General features: G+C 52.8%; 1 long non-coding RNA gene across 1 annotated transcript; it reads left to right on the top strand.

Annotated features, from left to right (window-relative positions):
- Positions 1 to 5,347: 5,347 nt before the first annotated feature.
- LOC108304968 lies at positions 5,348 to 11,042 on the top strand. The gene is made up of 2 exons (XR_005200416.1): positions 5,348 to 6,514; positions 9,397 to 11,042. It is a non-coding gene; the product is annotated as an uncharacterized LOC108304968 (long non-coding RNA).
- Positions 11,043 to 27,247: the final 16,205 nt, after the last annotated feature.

Here is a 27,247-nt window from a genome sequence, read left to right as displayed (position 1 = left end):
AAAAAAAAAAAAAGAGCTCTGCCTCAGTTGCATTGTTAGGAGAACAGTGACAATCCCTGTGAACACCCAGCACTCCACTAGCACACAGCAGGCACTCAGTGGCTGGCTCCAGGGGGCCTGTGGCTGCTGGCTTCTCTCACACCTCACCTGCTTCCGGGCAGCTTAGGAATTTCTCTCTGGCATCTCATGTCAATTTTGCATCACTTGCCTCACCCCACCTTCTGGTGTTTGTTCCCTTATCCTGAAGGAAATAGTCGCTGAGGCTCCCCGCCAAGAGGGCTGGGCAGCCAGAGTCTGAGTGGGTCAGACCTATCCTCCTGTATGGCATACGGAATGCAGACAGGTGAGATGACAAGGCCCTGCCTTAAGAGCTGCCAGATGCCCTGGGCAATGGCATCCTTAGGTGAGGTTCTCTAGGCTAATGCCAGGGAAGGTGTTTCCTGTGCGGCCTTTGTTGAATGCCTCCGGAGACAGGCAGCTCACCACCTATCTGGCAGTGTGGCCACAGAATCTGTAGAACAGAGTCACCCAGGCATCTTTGAGCCTTAACTGGTAGAAACACATGTGGGGCAGGTCCATAGGCGGTGGCCCTGAGTCAGAGGCACCTGGTTTTACTGGAGAAAACAAGTACCTTGTAAGAAACTTCTGAAAATGTGGTGAGGTGTACAGAAAGAGCTGAGTCTCCAGAAAAAGCCCTGCAAATGATGGATGTGAGTTTTCACAGAACAGACCCCTGTTTCCTCTTTTTGCCGACAGCCCATTTAGCAATGCCAGGCTGTGCTGGTGACCCCACCCACCTCCTAACAAGGCAGCCACTGTCCCAGGGGACAGCCAATATAGACTTTGATTTTCCAAGGTTACTGTCCTTGGGACCCTAATTTTGGAAAACCAGGAAAAAATATAAGGAGTCACTGCATGGAAAAGAAACCCACTCCAGAAAGCTGGCTGCTGCATTCAGGAAGCTGGAGAGGAAGGTCAAGGTGTTCAGGCCCAGGACGCCTCACCAGGGTGGGCTACAGAGTTTGCAGGGTCCAGGGCAAGGTGAAAATGTGGCGCCCTCGTTTGAAAATGCCTGAGAATTACAAGATGGTGATGGCGGGGAGCATTAAACAGAGCTTGGGACCTTTCTAAGCTCAGCGCCCCGTGTGGTGATATGTGTGGGTCCCAAACCCACAAAGCTGGCCCTCTCCCTCACGTGTGTTCATGCCACGTCCTGACGCCTGGGGAAGGACCAAAGACAGCTTCACCGAAGGAGTACAGCTCCTCGTCTTTGGCATTCATTTTTTATTTTTGGTGCCATCATTGATGTTCCATGCTAACTTTAGAACATTTTGAGTCCTTACAAAAGAAAAACATTTTTCAATCACCTGTGACACCACACATTTTTTTTGAAGGCTGGAGTGCAGTGGCGCGATCTCGGCTCACTGCAACTTCCACTTCCCTGGTTCAAGCGATTCTCCTGCCTCAGCCTCCTGAGTAGCTGGGACTACACAGTTGCACACCACCACACCTGGCTAATTTTTGTATTTTTAGTAAAGGAGGTTTCACCTTGTTGGCCGGGCTGGTCTCAAACTCCTGATATCAGGTGATCCACCCGCCTTGGCTTTCTACAGTGCTGGGATTACAGGCATAAGCCACCACGCCCAGCCTGTCAAAACATATTTTAAGCAAAATTAGCATCTTAGCATCTTATTAGGTGTATCATTTTATCTTCTGCTTGTTTCATTAACATTTTATCACAATATTTTCCTAAGTCAGAAGATACTGTCCTGCAAGTGGACTTTGATGACTATGTGGTATCCCACTGGACAGATGTCCTAACTAACCCCTAATTATCAGGCACTTGGGTTCTTCCCAGTTATTTCCAATTTTCCCCATTAAAGATAACACTTCCAAGGAACATTTGTCTGCATTTTCCTGATTACTTCCTGGGGGAGGGTGAAACCATGCTTTAGCGGTAGGGCTCCCAGTTAGGTCGTTAGGGGTGACATTCTGGCTCCAGCAGCCTCTTGGGGTGGTCTCTGAAAAACCACCTTGCCCAAGTGCCTCAGCCCCCACACCTTGTGCGGTGACACCCCAGCCCCCACATCTGACTTTCATTTTAAGAGAAAAACCCAACTCTTCCCACAGCTGACTTGACTGGTAGCGAAGCCAAAGACTTGAAGCCGGTCTCTGTTTTTTGAGATGGAGTCTCGCTCTTGTTGCCCAGGCTGGAGTGCAATGGCGCGATCTTGGCTCACAGTAACCTCTGCCCCCCAGATTCAAGCGATTCTCCTGCCTCAGCCTCCTGAGTAGCTAGGATTACAGGCACGTGCCACCATGCCTGGCTAATTTTGTATTTTTAGTGGAGACAGGGTTTCTCCATGTTGGTCAGGCTGGTCTCGAACTCCCGACCTCAGGTGATCTGCCCGCGTCAGCCTGCCGAAGTGCTGGGATTACAGGCGTGAGCCACCTCTCCCAGCCTTGAAGCCAGTCTTGAAAACTGATGGCCCTCCCTGCACTGGCTGTGTTTATAGCCATCTGTGAGGTGCTACGTTCATCCCCCCATACAGGCGAGGACTGGGGACCTCCGTGCCACCCTGATTGTGAGGAGGACGCACTAGTGACTATGAAGCAGAAAAGACCCTTTGTCCTGCCAAACTGTGGGCAGGATTCCGGGGGTCAGTGTGGCAGCTCGGGTGGCCGGACCGCTGAGCCTGTCAGGCCGGGGCTGGGAGGAGGATGCTAGCCTGGCGCCTGCTCACAAGGAGCACTCAACAAACGGCGGGGCGGCAGGAGGAGGAGGAGAGGGCGGGGCGGCAGGAGGAGGAGGAGAGGGCGAGGCGGCAGGAGGAGGCAGGCTCTGCGGGGCGTCTCCCAGCTGGCGAAGGCTCCTGAGGGCAGGGATCAGCTCTGTGGCCCCCGTGCCAGCCCAGCGCAGGAGAGCAAGGTGTGTGAACGCTTTGATGAGGTCTGTGCCCGCACTGTCCTTCTTCCCCTTCACAGGCAGTTGGGCATGTTGGGGCCAGAGGGGAGGGCCTGTCAGTTTCCTAGTTGTTACACAGTGGCAGCTGTGTAACAACTTATGGCTGACTTAGTGGCTTAAGCAATGCACCTTTATTACCTTACAGTCAAGGGGAATCAGATGTCTGATATAGGGGTCCCAGGGCTAAAATCCAGGTATTGGCAGAGCTGGTTCCTCCTGGAAGTCCAGGGGAAAAATCCACACCTTGCCTTTTCTGGCCTCTGGCAGCACTTGCTCGCCTTGGCTTCTCGTCCCTTCTATCTTTAAAGCCAGCAGCATTGCCTCATTCTGTCTCTGACCATGGCTGGGAAGGAGTCTCCGTGTGATTGGATTGGGTGCACCTGGCTAACCCAGGCTGCCCTCCGGCTGCAGATCTTTCACTGAATCTCACCCGCAAAGTCCCTTTGGTCTGGTGAGGTAGCACCTTCCCAGGTTGCAGGGATTAGGGCTTGGACATCTTGGGGACATTATTCTGCCCAGCAAAGATGGTATAGGGGAGTCTGAGTATCTGAACTTCTCCAGGGGACTGAAGAAATGCCTCCTTCCCTCTTTCTCCCCTTCAGTAGCTGTGAGTCCAGAATAGCGGCCATCTACAAGGTCACACCTGGAAGGATCTGGGGAAACTGAGGACACAGAGGCCTTGCCCAGGACCCCAAGCCAGGCCCTGTGTTGTCCTCCACAGATGCCCCTTCCACACCTGTGCTGTGCTGCCTCGGGGGTGGAAGTGTTTTAGCCTGGAAGGACACCAGCTTGAGGACTCTGCAGAGTTCTGGGCCTAGGAGAAAGGGAGGGATTGGGGGGAATGTCATCTATTGGGTGGCTTCCCCACACCTGAGGCCGCTTTATGGAGGTTACCCCTTTTCATCCCCCCACGCCCAGTGGGAAATGAAGATTTGTTTTGTCATCTCATAGGTAAGGAAGCTGAGTCCCTCAAAGGGGCTGTGTTTTGTCCGTGGAGAAGAGTCTCTTCCTCTCAGGAAGCCTTCAGCTGGTGGAAACTCGGGCGTGAATGGGCTGTTGCATGAGCAGGAGGGTGGGTGTGCGGCAAAGTCAGCATGGCCCCCGCAGAGCCTGCATCCGCTGACAGGCAACCAAGAAGGCCTGCAGTCATACCTCTGATGGTAAAGCTGTCGCAACAGGTTCAGAGAGGCGTGTCAGTTTTCCCAGAGACACACAGCTCTCTGGAGGAGTGCAGGCCTCTTAGCTCCATCGCCTGGTGCTATGCATTCCTTGCCCAGTGGGCACGAGGGAGCAGAGTTCCCCGGGGGTTTGATCTGAGGGGTGGTTTGTGAGGGGGACTGTGCCACCCATTGTGGAGTGCGCTTAGCTGCCTCTCTGTAACACATCTTTGCCCGATGTGAATTCTCTCCCTTGATCGGGGCCAGCACAGTGCATAGTAGGGGAGTTAAGAGCCCTGGGTTTGGGCTGAGCCCGGTAGCTCATACCTGTAATCCCAGCACACTGGGAGGCCAAGGCAGTAAGGTTGCGTGAACCCAGAAGTTTGAGGCCAACCTGAGCAACAAAGGTAAATACACACACACACAATACAAAAATTAGCCTGGCATGGTGGCACACGCCTGTAGTCCCAGCTACTTGGGTGGCTGAGGCAGGAGGATAACTTGAGGCTGGGAGGTCGAGGCTGCAGTGAGCCATGATCACGCCACTGCACTCCAGCCAGGGCAACAGAGCAAGACCCTGTCTCAAAAAAAGCAAAGCAAAGCTTTGGGGCGGAAGTTGGGGTGCTCGGACTTTAAATCCCAGGCCCCCCACTTTGGTGTGATTGCCGGCATGCTCCTGACCTCTCTGCGCCTGACTTCCCCCAGCTGCAAAGGGGGCTGATAATGCTGCCCAGACCCCAGAGGCCCCCTAGGAGGCTCCTGCTGGGCAGCTGGTCCTGCCCCAGAGCCCTCCCACTCCATGCACCCCCACTTACACTCAAGGGCAGACCGGCCCCCCACAACCAAGCCAGGCCTGGTGGCCCAAGGACACTCTTGGCCACAAGAATTCAGATTATTTTCTCAGCAAATTTCTGACCCCTGTCCTGGGGCCTCGGCAGGGGCCAGGCTGCATGGTCCCGGGGATCTGACTAAAACCTCAGCCCCCCACAAGGATAACGGGTCTGGGAACTCAGGCAGGTTCTCTGCCAACCAGGAGCGGCTCCTGCTTGCCTGGACCCCACGGGGCAGAAAGAGTGGGCGTTCATATCATTCCCATTTTGCAGCAAGGCAGACTGAGGCCCAGAGAGGCCAGATAACTTGCCTCAGGCCACACAGTTGGCAAAAGATAGGGCCAAACCTTGGTGATGGCCAGACTCTAAATCCAGGGCTCCACCAGGCCACCTCTTGCCTTAGGAATATAGCCTTCCCTGGCACTTCCTTAGCCAATAATCTTTCCAGAAGGGCGGCAGGCCTTCCTGCCCCATAACCGGAACAGGCCAGCTGCTCTCGGGGCCAGAAGAGCCAGGGAACAGCTCTTTGGAGGGGGGGCTTGTGAGAGTGTGGCGGGCAGCACTGCAGCTTGCACGTGGTAGGGGTGTGGGGTCAAGGTGTGCAGGGCAAGGACAAGTCAGTCCCCGCCAGAAGTGCGCCGCTGAGGGGCCTACGTGTGTCCCTTTCAGCAGCACTGGCATGGCACATTCTGACCTGAGCAATGGTGAGCTGCCCAGAATAAGAACCGGAGGAAGAGAACCTTCCCCGGGCGGCATGTGAGGCTGGGGTGGCACTCGACACAGGACAGTGGGCAAGGACATGCCCCCCTCCAGGCCAAGGGTCTCGGGAGCCTTCCCTCCTGCTCCTGCTGTGGTCTCCCCCTCAGGCCTGGCATGGGAGGAGTTAAGCTGCCTCGGGCACCTTGGCACATAGCTCTGCCCAGAGTGTCCAGCTCCCCACCCCCACTGCTTTTCTTCCTTTTTGCCTTTTTCCTTCTTAATTAATCATATGCTGCTGTCCAATTTAAATATGGAAATGCCCAGGCCGAGGCGATGCAATTATTCATGAGGGCCGGGCGGCGGTCCGGGGCTCTCGGGCTGTGGGGAGTACCATGGCATCGCCTCCGTTCTGATGTGTGTGAAATTATGTGCACAAAAGGCGCCTCCTTATCTGGGTGTGTGAACTAAATAAATAAATAAGGGCTTTTGTTTGTTTGTCGGCTCCTGCACATGGCTGCTGGGACTCAAGCGCTCGTGTTGTCTGCGCCTCTGTGGGACTCGGGAGTCGGGAGGCAGGGGAGGCCCCCGCAGGCTGGCCAGGGGCTGGGGGCTGGGGGCCGGCCGCTGGGCACCTGGGGCCCTCTCCCTCCCCTGGCACCACCCTCACCCTGCAGCCCCCCCGCCATACACACCCTCATTGGAAAGTTTGCCCTGCCCGGGCTGGGCTCCCAGGCAGTCTGGCACCGTGCCAGGCTCGCCGCTGAGCTCGGGCAGCAGGGTGGGACGAACGCAGAGCACGGAGGACGGGGCCTGGCGACCTGGGCACCAGCAGAACCCGAGGCCAGGGGCCGGGGGCCCAGAAGGTGAGGGCACCTTGGGTGGGCACAGGGTGGGCGCTTGGTGGGCAACAGGCCATGCGGCCAGGCCCAGGAGCAGGCCTCATGGATGGGGGGGGAGCGGAGGCTGGCAGAGGAGGCAGGCACAAAGGAGGGCAGTGCCAGGCAGCTGTGGCCGACACGGGCATCGCTGCCCGCCTGCCCCTGACCGGCCTCCCCGCCGACTGGGGCCGGCTGGGGCTCCGAGGGGAGGATGCGTGTGCAGGGGCCCGGGCAGGAGCGGCAGACACCAAGCCTGAGCCGTGGCCACAGGGCTCGGAGGAAGGGCCGGAGCAAGGCGGGGCCGGGGCTGTCAAGGAGAAAAACATCCCAAGGCCTGCAAATTGCTGCTCTCAGCTTCCCCCTCTTCCCCCCCCACCCCGCCCTGCTTCAGGGGGAAAAAAAAAAAGCAGCGCTTCCTCTGGAGGCGGATGCAAAAAGGATGCAGAATTTTAACCATCTCCTGCACGGACCCATCCTTCCTGAGCAGGATTTGGGCCTGGCCCTGGCGCCTTGGCACCCTGAGAAGGGAAAGGCCAGAGCAGCCGATGCTGGTTCTGGGGGACCCGGAAAGCCCAGCCTCCTCGGCGCCTCCATCCAGAACCTGGGGCCCCTTGGTGCCTGCACCAGGGTGGAGGATGGGAGGCAGTGGGGGCCTGGTGCCCTCGGAGGCTGTACCTCACGGTACCAGTCACTGCCCAGTCTGCTGGCCTCCTCTTGGTGTTAAACATGGTGTCCAGGCCCCCGGTTGGAGACCCCAGCCCTGCACTGTGTGGGGCCTTCGTTCCCGCTGACCTGGGGCCTTCAGCCACACTGGCATCCCAGGCCTTACTTCTGATTTCTGCTTTAAAAATAAGGTGGGAGTCGAGGGCTTCACACACTGTAGATTCAGGGCAAGACTTAAGGAATGAGCTCAGAAGGTGACTGATCACTGAGCAAACGGCAGGCAAGCCCAAGTGCCCCTCGCTTGGCGAGACTCAGGGGCATGGGTTCAGGCATGGGAGCTCAGAGGATGGTCTGGGCCGGCGCGCCAACAAGGCACAGAGCCCAGGACTCATGACATGCTTTTGTTTTAATTTCTTTTAAAATCAGAAGAAAAAATGACTATAAAAATAATGAATAGATGATAATGAATTCAACCTGGTTATATTGGTCTTTGATGCAGTCGTAAAATATGATTTTTAGTATTTATGGAGAAAGGGGCCCAGGAAGCCAAAAGTGCCCCAGCCCAGGAAAGGCAGGAGTGTCCTGGGTTGGTCCTGTCTGTCCCAGGACAAAGGGTCAGACATCTGGCTCCTGGGGAGGTTGGCGCACCTGGGTGCCCTGTGAATCTGGCTTCCACAAAGGCTAGCCGGGACAGGTTGCTCCAGCCCGCGCTCGACGGGAGCCAGGGCTGTGTGTGTGTCCATGCGTGTCCATGTAGGTGCATGTGGGTGTGCAGGTGTCCTCGTGTGCACACGAGTGTTTGACAAAGGGCTCCCAGACACCAGCATGTGTAAGTCCCAATTCTCAAAACAGGGGACTACAAGGCCAGGGTCAGGAGACAGTGTGGCTGTGAGGGCCTGGTATTCCTGACAATGATGGGTGGGGAGTGCCATTATCTCGCTAGGAGAAAGCAGCCTTCAAGGTCCCTGTACCCCCAAACCCACGAGCTCACCCAAAACAACGTGAGCCACAGATGCGAGCCACGTCTGTGGTTTAGCATCTTCTAATAGCCACATTTTCGGAAAGTGAAAATAAGCAGGTGAGATTCGCTTTAGTACCAAAATTCATTGTGATCTAAGATACATTTCCCAAATCGTATTTCAATGTGTTGCTTAGATGAAACTATGAACGAGGTATTCTGCCATTTTTTCCACATTCGATTCGGCCTCTCCCCATGTCAAGGGCTCAGTTGTTGCATGTGGAGGAGGGGCTACCTGGGTGGGCATGCAGGTTTACCAGGTCCCTGTGCCCCCCACTTCCCCACCCAGAGTAGTGGAGACTGGTTTTCTGCTTCTTTTTTGCTGGTGGCCCTTCCTGGCCGGGGAGAGGGATGCGTCCACTGGTTCATCGGCCCCCAGCAACCCTGAGAGCTGAAAGAATGTGTGTTGGGGCTGCAGGTTCCAGAATGAGGGGGGCTGCTGGAAAGGCTTCTTCGGCTGTGCTCCCAGACACCAGGGCACGACACAAAGGGCTGACTTCAGACTCACAATAGTGGGGCGGTTAGTCACAGTGCCAGGGCAGCGGGCAGGCAGACAGAGCCCCCTGTGTCTGTGCCTGGTCGGGCTGGGCCCTGCAGCCCCCATTTCCCCAGCTGGCTTCCCACCCCACCCCTGCCCGCTCCCCACATTAACCCCCTGCCGCCTGCTGCCTACCTGGCAGCCTGGCCGGGGCTCCCTTGGCCAGGCTCTGGTTTCCACCAGCCACCCTGGCCAGAGGCGCACTCCTTCTAGAAGCTGGGCTCAGGCCTGCATGATTTCACAGGCCGTCTCGGGAAGCAGGCATTGGAACAGTTCCGTCACTGTGGCCAGGCAGCGTCCATGCAGCCTGAGAGGATTTTCAGATTAGTGAGAGAACCCAGTGTTCAGGGCTCCCCACTTAAAGATTTCATCAGCGTTTGCAAGCATTCGCCATTCAAGGACTGTGCATTTCTGGAAACAATGCAAAGCCAAAACTGTGAAAAATTAAGGAGTGGCCCTGGAGCTGGTGTCTGGAGCTGCACATTTTAAAGTGAACAGACTGATATAAATATTTTAATCCTGTGCATAGATAGATGGATAAGATAAAATAAATTAGTCATGTTCTGGCACAGTCTGGAGACTCTCTGAAAGCAAGACTCATGTCAGCATTTGCTGTTTAGAGGTTACAATTAAAATCTCTCCTTCTAGATGGAGATTCTAGAGCCTTGGAGACGGAATTCGATGTTTTGCTGTGATTTGGCATTAAATTACTGACCCATGGGGAGGAGGGTAACTTCCCCTTAAAAGGTATAAAATGAAGTTCTCAGTCCCACTTTTTAATTAAAAAAAAAAAAATCTCTGCAAAGATTGTGCCTTCTGGCTTTTCTTTGCTAAATGAAAGTGGCATGTGTTTTTATTTTAGAAGGCAGAGATGTTTTGCTGTGCCCAGTGTGAGGAAGGGAAGGAAAAGAAAGGTCTTTTGAAAATGTGCACGTCGACCTACAGCTTAAAAATCCCAAGTGCCAGACATTTTTCTCGGAGGAAATAAACGTCTTCAACGTATTAATCTTACCTGTTGATTATATTCTGTAATGATTTATTCTAGAATTTAATCCTTGCCTAGAACTGAGGCTGTCTTAGGAAAGCGGAAGACCTAGTTCTCTTTGTCCCGGCGACATTGTGCCTCTCTGTTAAAATCACTGACCATGGGGATCTGGACCCAGGCAGCTGTGCTAGGCAGCTCGGCCCGCTCGGCCTTCAAAAAACAAGGGATGGGAGACATATGCTCGGCTCACATCATTTTGTTCTGATTTATTTTAAACTGCTTAAGATGATTTTAGCACAAAGAGTGGTGTATCTTCCTTGCATTCTGAGAGCCACTGGATTTTCAAGCTAGAGTACAATTTTTTTTTATCCAAATTTAGAAATTGCCTTACAGAGAAGACAACAGTATGCTAGTTTGCCTTTTAACTCACTTTTAAAGAAAGATACTTAAGATCAAGTACATTGAATTTGGAGATTGGTTCCCCCTCCGTTATTAGGCGCTGGAAATGGCCCATTTTTCAAAACTAAGGTCGGAAAAGGGGTATCTCTGGCAAAGGAGTTCTTCCAGGCTGGGCTTGTACCACAGAGATTCTTCCACACACGTGTCTCGAGTCCTTGTCCTATACACAGGTTTTACTCCCAGGGAGGAGTGTGGCATTCAGTCCCAATGTCACCGTGTGGAAAACAGTCCCTGCCTGGCTAAGTCACTGTCACAGGCAGTAGGGCCACTTCCCAGCATGACCCACAAGCTAGATGGTGCCCCTCGAGTGGTTAAGAGATCCGTGCAAATATTATTCTTTTAAAGAAGCCAACGCAATCTTCACAAATTGCAGTCTCAGCCTGGCTGCTGGTTCTACCTCTAATAATGGAAAAAAATTTAAGATTGGGGACAACAGGAAACGCGTTGGATCCCCAGGGGAAGCAGCCTGGAAGCTACAGCAGGGGGTGGGGGACCCCAGGGCTCTGTTCAAGTCCCGGGGCTGTTCCCTTTATTCCTCCGAGCCTCAGCTCCCCGGATTTAAAATGAGAACAGCACCCAGCCCAGCCCACTGCCAAGGGCTGTTGCGCGAATCTGACAACAGCCACCAATATTTGCATAGCCGAGCTGCCCAGTTTCATTTTCTGTTTGAAAGTTTCTCTGAAGGGTGACGTGCTGGAGACACGAGAGCAACTGCTATCATCTTAATAACTTTTCTGGCAAAACACGACCATGATTGTTTATGTTAATCTCGCAACTGTTGACAATAATTCATTTCATTCTCATAATGAATTTTATCTATTTGACTTATAATAAATATGATCATATCAGTCATATAGTCCTTTTTCTGATCATGAAAGCAACATATGCTCACTATAGAAAATTTGGAAAATATAGAAAAATGCACATAAGGGAAAAATTATTCATCCTTTCTCCCACGCAGAGGCAAGCTCTGGTCACATTTCCCTGTGTTTCCTTCCAGGCTGTGCTCTCTGCCGAGTGGCTTTCATCAATTCTCATAGCTTCTATTTTCAGATAACTCCATGGGTTTTTATGATTGGTCCTCCTTGTCACCTTGGCCCTTCTGGTCCTCAGTGGCTGTTCCTTCTCTCTGGCTGTCTCCTTCAGGGGGGCCCAGCTCCGGGTCTGGGTGCTCAGGGAGAAGACCTCAGGCTCCCCAGCACCCAGGCTCCTTGTCCTGCCACGCTGGGAGCCCTGTTGGGGCAGCCCAGACACACAGCCAGCACAGCCCCATGGCAAAGCCAGGCCGGCAGGCGGGCTCAGGACGTCAGGGCACGGGAACGAGTGGCATGAAACCCAGTCTCTCGCAGGGCCTGGGCCGTGGAGGTGAGCACGCTAGGCCTTCCCATGCCGGAGCGGGCTGGGAGGTGGGAAGACGCAGGCAGGCCGTCCCTGACAGAAAATCCAGGGACACTGCAACATGGATCAGGGGAAGGCATGAAAAGCAGCCTCAATGCTTGAATTCTCAGCAAAGAACGATGCTCGGGGCCAGGCGTGGTGGTTTACTCCTGTAATCCCAGCACTTCGAGAGGCCAAGGCGGCTGGATTGCCGGAGGTCAGGGGTTCCAGACTAGCCTGACCAATATGGTGAAGCCCTGTCTTTACTAAAAACACAAAAATGGGCCAGGCGTGGTGGCGTGTGCCTACAGTCTCAGTTACTCAGAAAGCTGAGGCAGGAGATTGCTTGAACCTGGGAAGTGGAGGTTGCAGTGAGCCGAGATTGCACCACGGCACTTAGCCTGAGCGACAGAGCAACACTCCATCTCAAAGAAAGAAAGAAAGAAAGATGCTTGGGCCAAATCAAACAAACCACTTCTTAGACGTGCAAAGTTTCATTGGAACTGTTCGGATAATGTTTCCAAGGTGTCAGCGCTATGGCCCTGGCTTACACCCGCTGCGTGGTTGCGCAGTAGGGCCAAATGGTTTGGTAGGCAGAAATCCACCAGAGCTTCAATGCGAGGGCACAATCCCCCAATACCATGTCACAATCATGCATATGCCTTGGCTGGTCCCACGAGTCCATCAGGAAAACGTTCCACAGAACTAGGCCTCTGGAGAGGAACCACACAGACCTCCCTATTGCCTTCTGAGTAACTGATCCAAAGGCATTTTTAGACTAGCCGGTACATTCGTGATAGGGGAAATGGAGTCTATGAGGTCCGCCTTAACCCCTTTAGAATAATGCAGTGGTCTCAACGTCTTAGCAACAGATCATTCAAGATTTATTAAAAACTTAAGTTGCAGACAAACTTCACAGGCGAGATTATAGTTTGCAGTGTTACGGTATAGAAATATTAGCAAGACATGACATAGGGAATCATAGAGGACATGACAGTAAATTATCCCACAGCTAAATAATGGAACACTGTGTCACCCTTAAAACAGTGTTGCCACTTTGGTTGACCAAAGCAGGTGGATCACCTGAGGTCAGGAGTTCGAGACTAGCCTGGCCAACATGGTGAAACCCTGCCTCTACTAAAAACACAAAAATTAGCTGAATGTGGTTGTTTGTTCCTGTAATCCCAGCTAGTCCGGAGGCTGAGGCAGGAGAGTCACTTTAACTCTGGAGGTGGAGGTTGTAGTGAGCAGAGATCGTACCATTGCACTCCAGCCTGGGTGACAAGAGCAAAACTCCATCTAAAAAAAATAAAAAAAATAAATAAAAATAAAAATACGATGTTGGCAAAGAGTTTGGAATGGCATGGGTGTGTATGGGATACAACACTTTCCTACAGTACATACATATGTGAAGCATGCCCGTGTCTGCATATGTGCACTGAACAATAGTTGGGAGGGAAATACAACAGGATGTTATTTCTGGACAATGGCATGTAGGTGAATTTTCCTTTTTTTGTGTATTTTATACTTAACACATATTTTTTATTTACTACTTAAATAATCTATGTCTTATCTATCTTTGTATTTTATTCTTAAATTGCATATACTTTATGCTTCCCTGTGCCTTCCTTAAACACATGGTATTTTTATAATCAGGGAAAAACCGTATTTGAAGCCTCGTTATAGAAATATAGACAAATATAGACAAATATAGACAAATGGCACGTTTTCTTTCAGTCACTGGGGACGAATGATACATACAGCAGAAGTATTCGTTGGGCCAACAAATAGGAATAGTAAGTGAATATATTCCTTCTTTCATAAAAGAGTTGTATGTTGGTAGCTTATTAATCAAACACTACGTGAGTGTTCTAACCGAACACATATTCTTGTAGAGCAAGGCAGAAAAATCTCAATGAAGATTTTATGTGGACTCGGGAAGTGTTTTTGTTCCCTAACAATAGCATTAAGAAGGGGGAAAGGACGGTCTTCTTCTCGGATCTTTGGTTGGATGACAATCCTCCCATGGTGAGCCATGCTGCCTGATTTTCAGTTTGGGCTTTCTGCTTCCCCCATTTGGGTTTTAAAGACAATTTCAAAGATTCTGCAAGTTGATTACTGAAGAAGTCCATAGATCCTGGATTCATAATGTCAGATAATACATTGTGATGTTTGAGTGGGAATCCTAGTAGTTTACTTAGACTCATCAGTTGCCTGATTAAAAAAAAAAGAAAAAAAAAAAAAAAAAAAAAAAAAAAAAAAAAAAAAAAAAAAAAAAAAAAAAAAAAAAAAAAAAAAAAAAGAAAAAAGAAAAAAAACGAAAGAAAACAATTATTTTCTTAAGCTTGTATTGCCCTTAAAATAGTTCTCTGCGCCCTTAAGTCACCTGCCTATTCGCGACAGGAGCGCACCGCTTGCCTTAAGAGACAAGAATTTTCTTTCTTAACCATAATGTGCCAGGATTTTTGTTATATGGAAAAATCTGTCCATGTTTCCAACTAATACTTCTTAGCCTTCAGGCACGTGCGACTTGCTTCCCTGTAAAATGGATTCCCAGGACCTGCGGTATCGGGATGGGCAGAATTCCTTAAAATGCAGGGCCCGGGGCAACCCCACCGTGTCCCGTTGGCTCCGGGCGGTCCCCGGGGCTGCCCGCCGGCTGCAGAGCCCCCTCTCCCCGGGCCCGGCCCGCCGGAGCCTCAGTTTCCCTGGCAGAAAGGGGCGGAGACGAGGCAGGGGGTGGCGGGGACAGGGCCGGCTCGGCCAGGCGCGCCCGCCTGGGAGGTCCCGCGGGCCCTGGAGCCGCCCGCAGCCCGCCCGGGCCTCCGGGGCGCGACCCCCTAATCCGCTTTAGTCAATATATTGTGAGCTCCGCTTGGGCAAAGTAAACAGCGCCGAACAAAGCGGCGGTCGCCGCCCGCGACTCCTGACCCCGGGGTCGCGCCCTTTGTTCGCCCTCAATGGGGCAGCCCCGCCGCCCGGCCCGCGGCTAATTGGGGCGCGTGCCGCCGCCTCTGCTCCGACCGCACTCCGGACTCCGGCTGGGACGCGCCCTCGGACTCAGGCCCCGCACCCGCCCGCCAACTACGACCCGACCCCGGCTGGAACCCTCGTCCCCGCCCAGGCGGACCAGGTGCCCCGCTCGGACTTGCACTCGGACCCGGCCCCAGACTCCGACTTTGGGCCTCGGTTCGAACCCCGGGGGCCCGCCCCACCCCGCCCCGCTGCAAACCGGACTCCCTGCCCGCTGGGGACCCCGAGTCCCAGGCCTGGTGCCGGACTGGGCCCTGCCTCACGCGCGAACCCTGGGGCTGCCTGGAGGAGGCGCATCGAGGCCTCCCGGCGTAGAGAGCCGCTGCGGGCCCCGGGCCCTGTGCCCCTCCAGGCCCGGCGCTGTCTGGCTGAGACTGGCCAGTGCCTCCCTCCCGCCCTGGGGCCGGGTGTGCTCCTGGTCCGCGCAAGGTCCCCAGGCACTCTGGCGGCCACGTGGGTGCCTGTCGCCTGGGGCGGGCTGGGGGAGGCCGCGGCGACACTATTCCCGGGGTCCCAGGGCCGGCAAACCGCCTCTGCAGGCCCCTTAAGGACCTCGGACGGCCGGGATGCAGGGGAGGAGGCGTTTATTAGTCCTGCTATTTCTTTTTCTGCCCTTTATTTCTGCTTGGAAGCCTGTCACACGGGAAAGAAAAGACGCTCGATCTATGCGAACCCCACACCCCCTGGTGAGGGAGGACGGAACCGTCGGACCCTCTGCACGTGGGCTCCCTTCCCACAACCTTCGTTTTCCTCCAAATCACCACCTTTCCAGCACCTGGGAACGGCTCTAGGCCAGAGGAGGATGCTGAGGCCGTGAATGCATCCGTTCACACGAAACTCAGGCCTTCACCGTTTCGCATCTTTCCGTTTTGTTTTTCCTCAAATGTTGGACAAGGTTCTTATTTTTATCTCAAGAAGCTTTTGAGACTTAGCTCCTTGTAATTTTTGTAAGGATTCTGTCTGATTTTTTAAAAGGTACTTTCTTTTGTACTTAGGTGCAAAAAAGAAAGAAGAAAAACGGCTGTCTTGAGAGCCTTTGCCTCTGAAGATGAGCCGAGCGGCCTCTAGTTCCCGGCCTGGCCAGGCAGGGCCCTCTGCCTGATTCTCAATTATTTCGGTTTTGTTCCCCAGCTGCAAATATTGCTACGCTTTGCACAGGAAGCTTTTTTATTTTTTTATGTTGAGTTTGTTTTGGAGCTTCTCGATTGCAGGGTGGACTGTTCTAACGTGGAATGTGGCTTTGGGAAGACATGTTGTTCAGAAGTTGTCGTATATGCCTTGCTGTTTGTTGTGAGAATGGAGCTGGGTAGGGGTCCTGCCGTGGGCCATGAGTAGGGGGAGGCAGGTGTGGTAGTCACCCTCTGGGTGTGTGGGGCAGATCTCCATCTGGGAACCAAGGCCCCTGGAAGACATGCCTTAAGATTCTTGCCTTTCACAGAACAACTGCCAGATAGCAGCCCGGTGTCTCTTTACCTGCCTTCCTCACTTCTGGGCATTCCTCCCGAGGCCGCTGCTTCTACGTAGCCTTTCTCCTTCCTGAGGAGCAATAATCCAATCTGATCAGCATAAGTTTGCCTCCGTGGAATGCTGATGCCCAGGCTGGGGACCCCGCCACCCCTCTCTCAGCCATGCTTGCAGACATGAGATGGTGAGACTTCTCCCAGGCTGTCCTCAACACTGATCAGCCTTTGATACTGAGACCATGGGGCAGGTGGCTGCAAGGTTCACAGAGGGCTATAAGCAGGGATGAGGCTTGGGTGGGGCTTGGAACCACCCCAGGTGCCTGGCCAGGGAGGCTCTGGTTGCAGGGGCTGGCAGCCCGGCAGATGAGGATGGAGGACGAGGTTATTGTGATCCGTCAGCTCAGGCAAAGCAGCTTTGTGACACGGACTCTGGTGGAGCGATTGTGTCTGTGATTTTACACCCAAGGCCTATTCGCCCCAGTCTAGTTTTGGGGGCTGATCAGGATGCACCTGGCAGGGAAGGGTGGGCACCTCGGATGGTAGAAGCCACTGCAGGGAAGGTGGGGGCAGAGCTGCCAAAGCTGGACCAGCTAAGGACCTACATTTCAATGGGGCTCTGTTTTGCCTGGAAACTGTTCATAAAATAAGCCTATGTGTGTATGAGTGTGAAGGGGCGAATGGTGATGTTTTCCTTAAAAAAAACAAAAAGCAACGTGCATGTGTATACACAGCGGTTGGGTTCCCAAGTCTGTGTGGTATCAGGCCTAGTCACCACTCCACTCACCTGGGCCTCAGTTTCCCCAGTCTTTAAAGAGGTAGGAGAGTTCTTGTTCTGTCTGCCGCACAGCCGTGAGAGTCACATGAGGCGAGGTGGGAACGCATTGTGTAAATGACGAAGTGCTTGCTCTGGACATGTGAGGTGCTGTCCTCACTACCGTAGAAAAAAGCCCGTTGTTTTAGGATTCAAATGGTTAGTGACTCACATGGTGCCTAGCACTTGCTAAGTGATCGGGATGAACCATGGTGTCAAAACCCTCTGTGTTGGCTGTGAGAAAGAGGTTGGCTGAGCACGGTGAGAAATGGAGTCAAAACAGAGAGCATCCCCGGCCTCTGGAGGCCTTCAGGCATGACAATGAGATGGCCCGCACTTTGGGGGATTGGAGTGGGTGGTTTGGAGACCCTCCTGCCGTATACGCCAGAGAGCCCTAAGTGTTCGTCCCGGGGTCCAGGCCTGTCGCCGGCAGCCCTCCTTGACCTGCCCTGCTTGGACTGGGTACGTGTCTGCTGGGCCCAAACCCCAGCCCATTCCACACACTTGGGCCTTCTCTCCCGGGGGATGGCGTCATGAGAGTCCTCCAGAGCTGCCTGGCAGAGGGCACACCTTCCCGGCGCCCCTGTGCCGCGCCTCGCTCCCGACACCGACTTGCTTGTGTTTTGTCCTGATGATGATAAATGAGGTCAGCCTGGCTTACCATTCACAAAATAATTCTTTACTGCAGAGAAAGCTTTTCTCTATCTGAGATCTGCCCTTGTTGTCTACAGCAGTTCTGTTTTCCCTGGCTTTTGGTGTTTGCGCACTTGTAATGAGGAAGGGAGTCACCCAGGTAGGGCCTGCTCCTTCCTCTAGGCTAGGGGCGCTCCACCAGGCCCTCGATCAGCATCCAGGCCATAAAGGCCACAAAACATTCATCACTACATACACATACAGATACACACATATGCACACACATACATATGCGTGCACGCACACGTATCCCAGGATACTCTCCTCGCGGAACTAACATTTAATATTCTAAGCATTGAAGTTTGAGGCAACAACAGGCTGTCTTAAAAGGCTCATTCAGCCTGTCTGCCTTGGAGCTATTTTATTTATAATTCTTCTTGTCACATCAAAGAACTCTGTGTTTCTTGCAGACTGTGTTCGGGTGGTTGAGTGTTTGGTTTTTGGCTACAGCCAGTTACTTTTTCCAAATCTGTAGGTCCAGGTGTGTGTTGACAAGGTTTTTCCCAACCCGAGAAGTTTCTCAGGGAGCCTTGGAGTCCTATAAATTTCCGGCATTCTACGTGTGAGAGACTTCCAGTTTGGGAGAAGTGGAAAGAGCGAGGGAAGGAGCGTGCGGCTCTGTGTCCACTGCCTCCTCTCAGGCAGAAAGTCAACGGGCAAGGAGCACTTGGGAAGCAGCATCTTGCAGTAAATCTAGAGCAGAGTTGAAAAACTGATGGATAAAATATTATTAGCAGAGGTACAAACCTTTGATGATATTAAAAAACCCCTGCCTCTGTGCATCATTGAAAACCAAGTGCAGAAGTGAAAATACCTATCCATGTCTCTGATGATTGTGAAATCGATTTTTAAAATATAGGTTCATCCTATAAATATTACCTAGGCTTATTTTCCAGGTCACTGTCTCTTCTTGTCTGATTGCTTACATTACCACTTTTTTGGAATTAAAAAAATTAACTTCATGTTCTTTTAAAATTAGGAATTAAAGTTGCCCTATAAAATAACCAGAAACAAAAGGCACTGGTTTCCTTCTTTAGCGTTTTTTTTGGGAGGGGAGGGGTGGGGGGAGGGCAGCAATTAAATATTGTCTTGTAGTGAGAAGTTTAAAACGTTTCTTCTCTTTCTTTGGAAAGAGCTCATATGAAATATCTGACCTTAACCTTGAAGTTAGCCAGATCTAAAAGCTGGGATAGTTGGACATAGGAAAATGAAACTGTTTTTAAATATGAATGAGTCACCCGGGATGTGTGAAGTCACATTTGATTTTTTAAAAATAAAATGGGAGTCTTTCAATAAGTAAGACCAATGTGGTCAAATTCCAAACAACTTGTAATTGACAATCCCCCAAAACAAAATCCCAAATTCAGTATGAGTTCCATCTGCGGGCAGCTTAAGTTTGCTACAGTAATTTTAAAGAAGTAATCTGTGAAATCTTGATTTTAGTAAAAAGTTCCTGCGGTCCCTTGCAACTTAACAAATCATTTGAGTTCAAAATCATTTTTTTCTCCTTTCTTTTTTTTTCTTTATTCTAGAGGAATTTATCTAGCCCACTGAAGACCTGTACAATAAAATATTATAAGTAGCACATAAACTTTTCAGAAAAATGTTAACTTCCCAATTTCTGATTATTCCATTTGAGCAATTGTAGAATCAATCCACTAAAATTAATTCAGCACCCACTGCTTGAAAGGTGATATTTTTATTTTTTAAAAATTTAGTTTGTATGGTGCCTTTTCTCATTCCTCATTTAAAGCCAGGAGTCTAGCTTTGGCATTTGATAGATGCATATAGAATCGGGGATATTGGCCCATCATCCTTAATTCATATTTTCAGATTTGCGTTGGTCCTACTTTGGAGTGGAAAACAATTGTAATTCCTCATTCCCACAGGGACAGTTTCCACACTAGCATGTTTATTAATATTGGATACAGTAGATTCATATATGATTGAACACACACTTCTGTGGACTTCTAGTTGTTTCCAGCACTCCTTTTAATTGAAAAGTCATCATTAATCCCTTTAGAATGCTTTCAGCGTGGTTAGACTTCTTTTTGAGATACATAGGCATGCACCACACGTGAAGCGAGAATGTGTGAACATCCAAAGCGCGTTAAAGGTGACGAAGCGCCACTTACACAGGTTTAGATCCAGACATGTGACGGCACACGTGTGGAGCTGGCACCATCAAGGCTGGTGCTCATCACCCACGGAGGCAGGCACACTTCAGTGTGGTCTTTACATGGAAAAAGAAAAGAAAGAAGATAGAAAAATGGTGCCAACATGCGGGCTTTTTTTGTTTGCTGTTTTCGGGCGGGGTGCACTAGGGCAGTGTCCGGCGTACGCTTTTGTCCTCAAACAGGCTTGGTCCCTGGTCAGAGTTTCATTATGGTTGCCGGTAAACAAATGCCAAGTTTGACAAAAAAACAAACAACAAAAAAAAACAGTGAAATAAAGCAAAAGCTTTTGAAAAATGCTTCATCATGTCAGAAGGAAAGAACCCTCACATTTCCTTACCCAGCCTGAGACCCTATCGACTCTGAATTATCTTTCGATGTTTTATTTCTATGAAAATTATAAAGGCATATGTTTGTCCAAGGCGGACGGATGCTTAGAGGTCTTGCGTATGAGTAGCTGAGTGGAAAAAAGCCATCCTACCGCAGGAGCGCATGTCGTGGTGAAACAGGTCTATCAAAATGGACTCTCAAACCTGCAAACTACTTTGAGACAAAGGCAAAAGAAAAAAAATCATAAGCCTGCTTTGCCTTTACCCAGAGTCCCCAAAGCTGCCAAGCAGCTCCTCAAAAGGCACGTTGTCTAGGATGATGGAAGTGGCATCTTATCCAGGAGCCACCGAAAACTTGCAATCTCAAGTTTATTGGGCTGGCTTTAAAAACATCATTATTCTTGGATGTGCAGCTCAATGTTCAGAACACAAGTGAAAATGTAATTCTTCCCTCACACTTGTCGTCCTTGCTTTAATTAGATTAAATGCATCTGTTTATGAAGTCTTCATAATGCCTTGGATACTGAAAAGTCTAAACTATTAAATGTCGATCCGTTGAGAAAAAAGAAACTAAACCGAGGCACCCCCGCCCCACCCAGCCTTCTGAGGCTGGACCGTGGGCCAGGGGCTGGCGGCGAAGTAAGGCAGCAGGAAGTAGCCGGCTGCATTCCCATTAGGCAGATCTGGGGAGAAATCAGGGAAAAAATAACTGTATAAGGCTGATACTGTAAACATCCGAGTACAGCGGCAGCCTCCCTAGACCTTATTTTCAGGCATCTGACCTCAGGCACGGCTGTGGCCCACAGGCAGACCCAAGGTTTTCTTCCTGGAAACTTGTCCATCATAATACTCATTAACAATGTATATTTTCCAGGTTTTCTTGTTGATAATTTGAGCATACTTTTAAAAATATTATTATTTGCTTTAAATAATATGATAGCAAATAGACAAAAACAATCCAACCTGAATAATATCCAGTGGAATTACCCGAGTGCTATTATTTTAACTGAATAAAGCAGCATTTGATTTCTGAATCTGCAGTCAAATTATATGTAAATCCCTGCCAAGTACAGGGGAAATTTTTTTTAAAAGATTATGTGTTCGTGAATATTGTTCTGACTTATCTGATTTCTTGCTTTACCAAATAAAAATTGGAAGGGGGGAAAAAAGCCATTAAATTAACTTATTACGGTGTGAGAGCAAGAAAAAAAAATCGGTTAATAAAAAGAAGGTTAGCAAGCCAGTATGATTATACAATGATTTCAGGTGAAAATTACAAAGCTAATATCCTGGCATTTAGTCACTGCGTTCAGTAATGATACAGTTGTCAAATTTGTATTTGTGCCAATGGAACAAAAGTTGTAAGTGGCATAATAGAAGATAATCTCTTTTTCTTTGTGGCTTTTTAAATTCAATGTTTTAATCCACCCATTTAATCACAAAACATATATCACATTAGTTACAATATTTATAGTGTTTAGGAAAGTGATTATAAATAGATTATAGTGCGGTCATTGGGATGCAGCCTTTTTTTCTTCTTTTTTTGCTTGAATGTGTATCTCAGAGGTATGCATCATTTCTCGAGTTTGCCCTTGAGAACAGTTTTATTGAGAATAGTAACCATATATTTATGTGCAGAATCCCCATTTGGTAGTTACCGGCGTGCTCATTATTTTGGAAAAACAAGATTCCGTATTAAAAGGCCTGGTGCTGATGATGTTTAGATCTCTGCCTTCAGCCCAGCTTCTAAAACATTTTTGTTCTTCTGGGATCCCTAAACTTGCTAAACCACAAAATATCTGTAGTATGTTTTTTAAAGTAGTTGAACCATATAGTAACGATGGGGTACAGGACGGGTTTATAGAGCAGTTAGTGGTTGAATTCTGCCTTGGTGTGGCCGGGTTAGGAGGGGCTGCAGGGGCATATGTGGGGCTTTGGGCACTGCTGGGCACAGACTCATCCTGTGGGAATGTGTGCTCTTACCCCACACTTCCTATTTGGGGCTGAAAATTTTAATAGTGAAGAAAGAAAATTATAAAGCACCGAGCTAGACAGGATTGATTTCCCCGGCTGTATTACTAGAAGGTGGCATGTCTGAGTCTCAGCCTGCGGGAGAGCTGTGCCCTTTTCTGAGGAAGCACAGAGCTCCTGAGCTTCCAGCTTGGGCCCCACGGCCCTTGGAGCTGGGAGATGACAGGGAGACATAGGCCCTTCCTCAGGAAAAGAGGGCAACCCCCTCGATAGTGAAGCCACCAGGCAGATGTGGAAAGTGAAAGTTGGTCGGGATTCCAATGAAAAGATTAACTGGAAAACATTTCTACTCCATTTTCTAAAACTGAGTTTTCCCATAGAAAAAAATATAGTGATAATAAAGCTATCCTTAGAATTCTTTTAGCTTCTAGAAAGAAGGTGCTATAGTAATATTCCAGCCCCCAACCCCAAACTCCCGGGAAAGCAATTGGGAAGGTTTCTTAACATACCCCGAGTTCTTCCTTCCCTCCCCACAAATTCTGGGTGTCATGGGGTGAAGGCAGTTGTGTGTGTATCAGGGTGACTGGCACAATTCAAAGCCACAATCATGGGGGTCTAGGGAGCTGTGGAAGGCAGCTTAATGGGCAGCGAGGCCCTGGCAGAGTGGCCTGGCTGCCCCAGCCCAGCTTTGCCCTCCTGGGCAGTCTAATCCAACGTGAAATGACGTTTCCTGGGAAGCAGGGCACACGAGGAACTTTTGAATTTACCAATGGCATAAAAAGTATATATATTTTTATGACAACGAGCAAGTTTCAATTGGTTGGCAGAAATGGCGAGATGTGACGTCAAGGGACACTAGTTAGAATGCCAAGGCCGGCGGCGAGGGGGGGGTGTTGGGGGGAGACAGGCACAGAGAGACATTGGGATGGGACTCGGGAGGCCTTGTTTCTCTCGGGCCCTGGTCGCCAACGAGCCGTCGCAGGCGTCTGGGGACAGTCAGATCCATGCAGCTTGGAGCCAGGACATGCCCGGGCAGGGGAACGGGGTCTGCGAACAGTGACTCTGTGTCCGCGTGCGTCCCCGAGAGCCGGAGGCCCAGATCTGCCCCTCTGCGGTTTGGGAACCACTTGGGCGCCTCCGTGGAGCGGGAGGGAAAAGATGCTGGGGCCTCCTTGGCATTCTAACCCGTGCCAGGACCCTGGAGGCCGGCCGGTCCCCACCGCCGGGAGGGCCTGGGAAGGAACCGTGTGGCCTAGGGCCAGGAGTGTCGCCATCGGGCTCCAAGAGAGCAAAGCTGGGGCCTTGAACTTCTCCCCGAAGCGGCTGTGCCCTGAGTCGGTGGGGGGGGGGCAGGAAGTTGTTTCCACCGGGAAGGAAGACAGCGCGCTCGGAGCTGGGCAGCAGCTCCGGGAACCGTGCCCCTGCCCACCCCACGCCTCCCTGGGCACCTTGAACGACCCCCCAACTGCTCCAGGCACCTTGCGCGCCCTTCTTACATCTCCAGGCACTGTGCGCCGACCCCTGCCTTCGCCGGCCCGCTCCCGTGGGCCGGGTCCCGACTCCCACCCCTCTGGGCACCCCTAGCTCTGGAGGTGTCCGGAAAGCCGCCGCGGGGTCGCCTGTGCGCGCACTCCGCCCTGGGGGAAGCCCGCTGCCACCGTCGGCCCCGAGCGCCGTCCGGGGGCCGCTTCGAGAGCTCCGCGGCACACACTGTCCCCACGGGGACGGGTCCAGAGAGCCTGGCCACCGTCAGCGGCGCGCTCGGGGCTGCGGGCACCAGGCTGCGGGGATTGCAGGGACCGTCGGTCCGCCGGGGGTCCCCGAGCCCGGCCCGAGCATACGCGCGCGACCCGCTGCCCGCAATCATGGCAGCCGGAGCCTTGGAGCGCAGCCGCCGAGCGCGCCCCAGCAGCCGCCTCGGTGCCAGGGCGGCGGGGGCGGGCCAGGCCGGGAGCTCGCGCCCGCTCCCCCCCGCCTCGGCCGCGCGGGCACCCGGGCGCGAAACAGGAGGCCTCTGGGTCCCCGTGGCGCTGTGCCCCTGCCCGGGGCGGGCAGCGGGAGGGGCCGCAGGGCGCGGGCGCGCTGGCGGGGAGCGCCCGGGGCGGCGTGCCCGCGGGGACGCGCACGCGGGGCTGCGGGGCGAGGCGCGGGGCTCGGGCGGCGAATCCGCTGCTCGCGCCGCCCGCCCCGCCCGCGCGCGCTGTCCCGGGGTGGGGGGCGGCGGAGGGGGGAACCCAGGAGGGGCGGCGCCCAGTCCTCACCCGCAGTGGGCACGGCGGGGGCCGCGAGCGGCCTCGTTGGTATTCCGGGCGCGGTTGCAGCCCCGACCTCCCCGCAGAACAGGGGTGCCCGGGCGCGCGGGCACGGCCGCCGCTCTCGGGCAGTCTCCGCGGGCTGCGGGGCCCGCAGGCGCCTTGCTTTCCCCGTCCCCTCCTCCCTGGGTCCCCCGTACTCCCTCCCCCGCTCCGATCCGGCGGCGAAGGGGTGGGCAGGGAAACGCGCTCTCTGGGACAGGTGCCAACTCCGAGACAAAAGACATAAAATAGGCGGCAACGGGGGAAGCGCGGCCAGCGCGCTCGGGCGGGGACAGCGGCGCCGCGGGGGCCGCATCCTCGGTGCCGACCCGAGAAAGTTTGGGAAGTCGCCGCTGTCGCTTCGCAGCGGCGGGAGACGCGCGGCCCGGGTCGCCCTCGCCCTCCGCGCCGCGCTCGCCCTCTCCGCGCCGCTGCTGAATAATTCATGGCGCGGCCGCCGGCCATTAGCATGCACCGGGCGCGCGGCGCGTCTGTGCCAAGCCGCCGCGGCATTCGGCGCCCGGGCAGCGCCAGACGAGCGGCCTCTCGGCGGCCGGGCCCACGCTGTCCCCGCGCCCGCCTGCCCGCCCAGCGGCGCCCACTGTGCCCCGGCCCACCCCGCCGGGCCGTCCCCAAGCCCTCCTGCAACCCACCGCGCGCCCGACTGCCCTGCTCTGCAAGTCCTGGCCCGCGACGCCCGCTCGGAATGCACGTGAACTTGGAGAAAGTCGCCGGGCGCGCCGGCCGGGCTCTCCGCGGCAGGGCGTGGGCGCCCCCGGGCCGGCGCGCTTTCGTTTTCGTCTGGGACAAAGGTCCCTTGCGGCGCGCGCGGACACGGTGACCCGGTCCTGCGGGCCACTCTCCGGCGCAGTCCGGTCGCTAAACGCGGGGAAGCCGGAGCCCGAAGGGAAGGAGCAGCGCGAGGCTGAGGAAGTGGGGCCTGGGCCGTGCGCCTCACCAGCTGCGGTCCAGAGCCGTCACACCCTGAGAAGAGTTGCGGGAACTGGCACTGCTCTGCCGTCCGCCGCTTCGACGCGGGAAGAGGAGAAGCGTTTGGAACCCAGGACTTAGGACCGCTGGCCGAGGGCCTGTGCAGCTCTGGGCACGCGAGTGCGGCGCCGGCGGCGGCGGCCAGGCGCGGTCCTCCCGCAAGGACAGGGCTGTCGACCTGTGCGCACCCCAGGTCACCATCGGGTTCACCGCGACTCCCGAGGACGGTAAGTGCATTTCTCACTTTCGCTACTTAGTGAGTATTTAAATATTGATGAAGGGATCTCTAAGAGGGACCCTTCCGTAGGGCAGGCCTTGCGCAGACCAGGGAACGCACCAAGGAGGTTGCTCTTGAACCCGAAGCCGCACCAGCTTGCAAGAACTCCACTCGGCATTCATCTGGATCTTAGAATTTATGAAGCACAGCTTCTAATCTCAGGTGTGCAGGCTATTTGCCAGAGAGAATTTTGTTGAACACCTAAAATAAGTGTTAGTAGACATCTTAAACACAATAGAAAGAAAAGAGAAAACATCTGTTTTTAGAATTTTGTGTGTGTGTGTGTATGTGTTTGGAAAGGTTATTGGGAGGCTACAATTCTTTCTTGGAAAATTGCAATATTTCATTTACTTCCTAAACCCACGCTGCTTATTTTTTCCCTCCTGGTCAGACACTTGGGGAGAGCTGATTTAAGGGGGGACCCTCGGTTCGGCGTTGGCGGCATTTGGGCTGGTTCAGTGAAACGCCCTTGTGTGGAAGCTGCTGTTTACGGTGGTGTAAAACAAAAAACAACTCATAACTTTTTGTAATAAATGCCCCTTTATAGGTACCTCACACACAGGCCCAGCCAGTGGCCCTGGGGAGTTTGTGGGGAGCAAGAAAGTGGTGAAGGAATGCTTGCTTGCTGTGATTATAGGGTTTTAAGGTAATGTGAAGATTTTTTCAAAGTTGGGTTTCAAAAGCTGAGGCAGCCTGCAGGCCAGCAATAGTTTCATTTTATTTCAGTTCATCGGTTCTAGCTCTTTGGGGTTTTAAAATACGTGTTTGTCCATGTGTGTGCAGAGCCAGGGTTAAAATGAAACCCCGAACGGTGGGCATTGAGCCTGCTGTTTACTCTGATTGTGCACAAGTGCAGCTCCTCACCTACTCTCCCACCTTATTGATGTGGTTTGGATAACCTTGCTGGGTGCTCACCACAAAATAGTGGGGGGCCTGTTTCCATAACACCCCAGGGCCATGAGCTGGCCCTCGGAGGTTGTGTTTCCGGGACATGGACAGAGGCCCGGATAGTCTACGCTTGCCTCATGCGTCCCTCCCTTTTGGCTGCCTACTGCCCCCCCAAGAACCCAAAGGACTGAGGGGACCTTTTCAGTCCAGTCCAGCCAGCCACAGCCGGAGGCAGAAAGTTTACCTCTGTGCTGGAAGAACTACCCTTGGGTGTCATTTTTGCTGGGCCGCCTCCCCCACATCCCCCTCGCTCCATTTTGAGTTTTTATTTATGACTTTATCAGAGGCTGTTAGCAGACATGAAACCTGGGATGGGACATTTGGGGACGATCTCAGAATCGGGGTGCAGCTGTGGAAGGCATGCTGTGCTAGCCGGGAGCTTCTGCTTGGCATGGTGTTGGTGGTGACGAGGTTGGTAATTAGAAGAAGCTCAAGTTCCACTAGGGCCTTGCCTGTAAAATGCCGAAGACATTTTCCCCAAGGCCATAGGAGACTGGGAACACGGCGTGGAGGGCAGGCATGGTGTGGCACTCTGCTGAGGCTGTGGGGCATCCCCCGAAACAAGCAGTGTCCGGCTCTCCTGCTCAACAGGCCAGACCCGGGGCGAGCCAGGGAAAGGCTGAGCATCAGAGGAGGCAGTCACCAGGGCTGCCGAGCGAGGGCTGCTATTCGTCAAAGCTCCGAAGCCCTGTAGC

Source organism: Cebus imitator, unplaced genomic scaffold (genome assembly GCF_001604975.1).
Source record: "Cebus imitator isolate Cc_AM_T3 unplaced genomic scaffold, Cebus_imitator-1.0 Scaffold59, whole genome shotgun sequence".
Taxonomy (NCBI): domain Eukaryota; kingdom Metazoa; phylum Chordata; class Mammalia; order Primates; family Cebidae; genus Cebus; species Cebus imitator.
Note: the sequence above shows the minus strand (reverse complement) of the source record. Positions and strands in the feature narration are given on the sequence as shown.